Source organism: Otolemur garnettii, unplaced genomic scaffold (genome assembly GCF_000181295.1).
Source record: "Otolemur garnettii isolate 467f Iridium unplaced genomic scaffold, OtoGar3 scaffold00013, whole genome shotgun sequence".
Lineage (NCBI taxonomy): Eukaryota > Metazoa > Chordata > Mammalia > Primates > Galagidae > Otolemur > Otolemur garnettii.
In genome coordinates, this window is record NW_003852408.1 from 8,543,270 (window position 1) to 8,550,399 (window position 7,130).

The 7,130-nt window shown below is 41.0% G+C and overlaps 1 pseudogene; it reads left to right on the forward strand.

Annotated features, from left to right (window-relative positions):
- Positions 1 to 5,222: 5,222 nt before the first annotated feature.
- Positions 5,223 to 7,130, forward strand: part of LOC111723589 — an 18,988-nt pseudogene continuing 17,080 nt past the window's right edge.

Below are 7,130 nucleotides of genomic sequence, written 5' to 3' on the forward strand. Positions count from 1 at the left end.
CGGTGGAAATAGCAGCAGGGCCCACACAGCTCCATCAGGACCATCACGGCTCGGGCCCCGGTGGCTGCCGCTGCCACTGCTGCTCTGTTTCTCCACCCACAGCTTCATCCTCAGATGGAAACAGTCTGCACCACCGTCTACTCACGAGGACCAGAACGACCAGCGCTTCCAACAAAACCCTGACCATTTTAGCGAAGGTGGGAGAACCTGGCAGCAGATAAAAGGTGGTGCCCCAGGCAGGTACTTCAGGTGAGGAATGACCTGGGGTCTCATGGGGGAATCCTGGGAAGGTCGGGGAAGAAACCAGAACTTTCTGTGGGCCTCCTCCTGGCCAGGCTCTGAGCCGACTATTCTGCATCTTACATGCTGAGTTACCTTTACTTTTAATTATAAAATTCTGTAATGGCGCCTACCGAGAGCAAACAGAGACATTCTGTGCAATCCCTGCACGTCTCTTCTGAGGTCCTTTTCGGCTTCTGGGTCTTCAGTTCTTGAAGGGGCTGGTCTTGTGGTAGAAGCCCAGCGGCTGTAACTTTAAACACAAAGAAACAAGGGAGTGAAAAATCAACATTTGGCTGGTAGGAAGGCCAGTTGTGATGTGGTTCTTGTATCCATTTATACAATATATTGTTAAAGTCTTTCAAAAGCATTTTAATAACTTTTTTTATTAAAGAAAATTGTATACATTGAAACCTCCCTCCTCACACAAGTGTTTCTCTTTCCTGGGTTCTCATGCTTTTTGATCCTTTTTACTGTAGCTGCAGCCATGAAATTCTGTGTTCTCCCCCCCCACAACTCCGTGCTAAGTCCACAGAATATTACTTCACAAACTTTCATTTTGCTACACAGTTCCCATCCATGGTAAATTGTCGTGGCTACTGGTCATTCTGTTGAGCTTACAGGCCCACATTTTCTTTGGGAGAAACATTAGCTATTTCTCTTGGTTGCTTTTTTTTAGATTTAATTTGTCTTTCAAATTCAGTATGATCCTGAAGATCGTTGAGCAGTGCAGAATTAAGCTGGTCATACTCCGATTTTCTGGGCGTGTCATCACCAGCATTGTGTGCTTACCCCTTCCTTTTAACTTTTATTTTATTTTCCCCTCTTTTCACTCCTGGTTCCCAGTCTCATCCTCTTCCTTGCGTTTTGTGCAGTTACCATGTGTGACTTTCAGTAAGTTTCTTTACATGAGTGTCCATGAAAAACATACAGGATTGCTTCCCGATTTTTAAACATAGTACTGAAAGGGTATCGTGCACTAGCCCCATTCACTGCTTTCTTTACGGTCAGCATTGTGGCTTTGAGATGTGTCCTTGTTGCCTTCCACGAAGCTAGTTCCTTCCTTCCTGCCTCTGTGCCACACCCCACGCATGTGTGGGGCACATGTCACTCACCTGTTCCCAGTGTGATGGGCACTTTCGTTGTCTCCGACCCCTGGAAACCCCAATGCTGTATTTATCGGATTAGAACATGGCCCCTTGGGCAACTGTGGGAGAATTTTTCTGCTATACAGACTGAGGAGCAGAAAAGCTGGGCAGGAGGGCGTTGGTGTGCTCAGCTTCACAAGATCCTGCCAGATCACTCTCCAGAAGAACCCGCCAGCTGTGGTCCTGCGGTAAGTGCGTCAGAGTGCATAAGGAGTGTTGTTTTTTTTCACATCCTCACCAACAAATCAGTTTAGCAAATTTTCAAATTTTTGACAACGTGATGGGTGAAAATAGTATCTCAGGGTTTTTTAAATTTGCTTTCCTCTGACCCTGTGAGGAGCCGGTTTTCTTCTGTGAATTGCATGTTCGTATCATTTTGCTTGTTTTGGTTTTTGAGACAGAGTCTCACTATGTTACCCCCAGTATAGTGCTGTGGCATCATAGCTCATAGCAACTTCAAACTCTTGGGCTCAAGTGATTCCCTGACCTCAGCCTCCCAAGTAGCTGGGACTATTGGTATTTTTCTTATCGCCACCAAATAAAATACACACATACACACACACAAAATGAGGCGCCCGCCACAATAGCTGGTTATTTTTCCAGATGAGGTCTCGCTCTGGCTCAGGCTGGCTCACACCTGTGAGCTCAGGCAATCCGCCCGCCTCAGCCTCCCAAGTGCTAGGATTCAAGTTCGTAGTGTTCGCCCATTTTCCTATTGGGTGTTGTGTCTTTTTCTTTCTGATTTGTAGGAGTTCCATCAATAGAAAGTGCTTTCACTTGCCTGATTCCTTTCTGATCACGTTAAAAATGGACCATGAGGGATTTATGTCGGTATGGACTGAAGCACAAGTTTAAATATTTGTTGCCCTAACATCATCTGTCAACTTAAATGCTGGGAGGAAAAAGAGATCGCTGGAGGACAGTCCAGGGTCGGTCAGCTTCCAGGCACGGTGGGACATGAGGCGTCTCTCTTCATCTCTTGGTTCCACCTTCTGTACTGGCCTTGCTCCTAGGCAGGCTGCCGTCTGCAGGACTGGAGACAGCCCCTGGGCTCCACAGGTGAAGGGTCCTGGGTGCTTGTGATTTCCATGTCAGAGCGGGTTAGTGTCACTGAGGGGGGAGTTTGTGCTCAACTAACATCACTCAGCTTTAACCTGCGTATTCAAAAGCAAAATTTGACTTTATTAAAATTTGTAACTTTAATAAATTACAATTTTAGAAACCTAATTCTTCCTTAAGCTTTAAGAATTAGATCACAGATCCTGTCGCCCGTTTGTGAATCTGGCAAATTTCTAGCACATTTAAGGGAGCTTGTAGAACCTAATAAAATTCCGACAAATATTTCAGCTCCACCTTTAAATTTAATATATTCCATCTTCTTTGAAGTGGTTCAAACATGTGATCAATGCACAAACCTTCCCAAATCTCAGACTTTCTGATAAATCAGACGCCCTAAAGCTGTCCACGTGGGGAATCTTCTCTTCGATGTCCTCATACTCTTTATGAGCTTGATCAAAGTCTCTTATTCCCTTTGTCTTAAAAGTTCAAGTTTAAATCAATTACCCAAATGCCCTCTTATATCGGAATGACTCATCTGTTAAGAAGCAAATTCCCTTAAGTATTAACAGTATTAGATTGTTTACTCAATGTGCAAAGATTGTTCTTATTTCTATTCTTAATAAGACCGCATACAACCAGAAATCTTGATTGGGGAATGAGATCTGGTAGAACACAGTAGGAGGGTATTTTTCTTATCACCATCAAATAAAATACACACACACACACAATAAACCACTACCTTATCTATTGGTTCTCAACATGGGTAATTTTGTGTTCTTCCCTGGGGAGAAGAGGGAGAAGTAGAGCCCCCCTATTTTTCTAGCGGCCAGTAATCCAAGAGGGACTTTTGGTCCACGCCCATCAAATGTTATGGTCTTCAAGGCCTCTTCAAATTAAACATTATTTAATTCTACAATCAGATTTGAGGATCAATCCCCCATATCCTCAACACTCAATTGGATTCAATGATTGATTATTTGGTTCAATCCTGATTCTTTTCATATCTTGCCTATTGAGTAGGAGCAGAACTCTCATAATTTTCTAAATATATCCCACTGGAGTCTCTATTCAAAGGCAAGGTTAGGTCTGCAGTCAGAAACCCAAAGCTGTAACTGATGACACTCCACAGCTTGGAGAGCCACTCTCCATGAGTAACTCACAATTCCAGGTGAGAGAAATCAACCTGGTTCTGTTTGTGTCACGGGCTCATTTCTGCAATCATCTCTTTCATATCCTTGGCTATGAAATATCTGGAATTGCCTATCCTGGGAAAAAGACTTTCTCTTCTTCACAGTGACTTTAAGAAAAAAAAACATATATTTAATACACATAATTAACTAAACATAATGATATAAAATATAGGTATGTATATCCTGCAGATAGTTACAAAGTTACATAGAACTATCATGTAAAAAAAAGTGTCCATTCTTTACTGTAAAATAGATACTAAATTTCAGAAGTAATGAAGATGACCATATTAATTTTTTATGATTTATGAAGGTGGTAAATGATATTGGATTTCCTGATGGTGAAACTTCCACCCTAACATGAATCTCCTCAGGTCATCAGGCATTCATTATTGCTTTTAAAGTGCTGATGGAATCATCCAGCCAATATTTTATTACATTGAAGTTTATAATTAAGATGACTGTAATGTCCCTTTTTCATGGGCTCTCTTTGTCATGTTTGGGTGTTATATATAGCTCCCATTTATAGGATGGTTTCCTCTTGGTGCTCTTCTCTCAAACAGTTTAAATAACATTGGAACAATCTCGTCCTTAAAAAGTTGACTAAGTTATTTCTCTCCCCTCTTCCCTCTCTGTCTTCTCCTTCAGTGTGCTTTGTTTTTTCCACGATCATTCATTCAGAAGCCTGAACTTTTCTGCAACCCCTTTGGGTAATTCTTATTTTCTGAGATCATTAATTACATGGAAACTCTCAAAGTTACTGGCTCAGATTTGAGGAGAGTTCTCTAAGAATTTTTCAATGTCCTCAGGTTATTCCTCCGTCCTCATCCTTATTTTACCTATGTGCACTTGCTACTCTTTTGATTAAGTTAGATCAAGGTTTATTTTTCTGTCTCCTCTTTTGTTTATTTCTTCCTTTATCTTCATTATTTGTCTCAGATTTTCTTTGGGTTCATCATGTTTGTGTTTGTCTAAATAGCTGGGTTGGACGTCTCATTTATTCATTACTGTTCCTTCCTGTCCCCTGAGGTGTCACCTGGGACTCCAGGGGCTTCTGCACGACCCCCTGCCCCAGCTCACGCATGCAGTCGAGGGTCATGGACTCATTGTAGAAATCTGTGCCTTTCCAGCTCAGGAGACATTTCCTGAGTTTCCCTCTCTGCACTATGCATGATTTGGGTTTTTAGAGTTTCCTATTTTACTCAAAAATGGAGTTTCCATTTATATTTATTTTCTTCATGCATTCAGTTTATTTCTTAATGGAGAAGGAATTAGATGCACTTTTGACCCATCATATACTCCAACATGCAATACAGTCACTGAGTTGGGTCTGATTTGGGCCACCTGTATTTATTGGCTGATGACTTTCAGCAAGTATGTGCAATTTGCAGGAACAGTGACTCCCAATGACACTTGCTTAGATGAGACATCAGGCCTTCATTCAGATCCTCACTTCTGACTAATTAAACTGTGCTGTCGCTCTATGATTAGAAATAATTATATGAGCAAACAATAAATCCTAATTGGGACACTTCAGTGATTTAAAGTAATGCTTTTCTTTCCACAGAGGTATTTCGTGACTGAGGAGCTTATAAGCCTGGTGGCCACATGCTTCTCGGTGCCAGAGGGCAGGGTGCTGCAGAGAGAGTTCCGCTGTCTCAGAACCTTCCTTGGCTGAAATGCACTGAGAAACTCGGAGCCCTCTGCTTCTCTGCGGGACACGGGTTTTATGAACAAAGTCAGTCAACTGTGTACGTTTATGTGCTTTTTTGTATTTTTTCTCTAATAAAATAACACCCTTCATGCTCTTAAACTATAATCTTCTGTTCAAAACATAAACTTGAAATGATAGATACCCTGTCAGTTTCAAAGTTCTCTCCTGTTGAGCTGAGAGGATTTGAAATTAATGAAATTTAAGCTCTGAAAATAACTCGCCACTCAGAGGCAGTAGTGACCATTTTATTAAAAACAGTTTGTCATTGTTAAGGGTAACATCAAGTTTTGACTTACAGCAGCAACATCAGGACAGGATAAGGAGACCCAGGTGTTCTTCAGAGAGTTTATTCTTCCCACCTGGTATCATTCTCATTGTGTATCATGTGGTAGAAAAGTGTAATTTTTCCAAAACTTACTTCTAATTAGTATCATTATAAGCCAAACAAACAAAATTAAATGTAAAGGGCTTCTGAAGGTTATAAGAATGCCAATATTTCATGCAATGTCTTTAAATCTCATTTTAACAAGAAGCACGCATTGCTTTTTACAATCCTGAGAATGCTATTAATGCCAGTGAAGTGATGTCTTTATTATCTGAGTCATCATTCTTTGTACAGTTTTACAGTGAAAAAAACTATTAATAATTTTAGGGTAATAGCATAGATCTCTTTTTTACCTTCAAAAATAACCTGATTTTGGAATTCTAAGGTACTAACTTCTTTCTGACATAACGGTTCGGGAATGTTACTCGTTCCACTTTTTCCCTTAGAAACTTTGATGTACATGTGGGTGTTATTAAATTTTGACATCCTGCAAGATGTTTCAAGAGTAGGAGTTCTGTACTGCATTGTTCTGGAACAAACTTGTGTTGACCAAGTTTACAATTTGGATCCATGAAGTCGGAAACAACCACCAACTCAAACTCTCAAGGAATCTGTAAAGTATCAAAGAGATCCAATTAATTATTTTGGAGTGGAGCTGGTCTTTATTTGAGGGGACACAATTTAGGAGCCCGAAGTGCTTAACAGCTCTCCTGCCTTCCCCCTTGGCTGGAGAGAACCCTTTATTGTGTCAGTCCTTCCTTCTCTCATGTCCACTCTGCTCCCTCATCCCCAAAGAGCAGAACTTTAGGCTCCCTGGGAAAGATATTAGATTGATCTACATGAAGAAAAACTTCGAGAGAGAGAGTTGCGGCCAAAGATTTAGCTTCATGTTTCCTAAATATAATTAGGAGCAGAAGAAGAAGATTTTGAGAACTTGACTTTTGTCCTCTTTGGTACTCCTTGCTGTGCACCTGTCAGGAATACACTTCCCTTCTAAATACTATCAGTTGTTTAGCCAGGCATCGTGTTTAGCTGTCGTCCCAGCTACTCAAGAGGCGGAGGCAAGAGGATAGCTTGAGCCCAAGAATTTGAGGTTGCTGTGACTATGCGGCCATGGTACTCTAAGAAGGGCAACAGACTGAGACTCTGTCTTAAAAAAAAATTACTATGAGTTGTTTAATTGTGCCTCTTTAAATCTGGCTTTATAGCCTGGACCCTAAGCAATCTGACACCTCCCATCCCCAATTCAGAAGACTCTCTCTGTCTATTATGGAAATTGTTGTCAGTGGGTTAGAAAAATCACTGTTCATTTTTGAAATAACTTGTTAAATAATATATTTTTTTAAATCGAACATTTTAGCATGGATCACTCTGCCCTGACTACTACAGGCATTTGTCATGTTAGATGATTGTCCCAT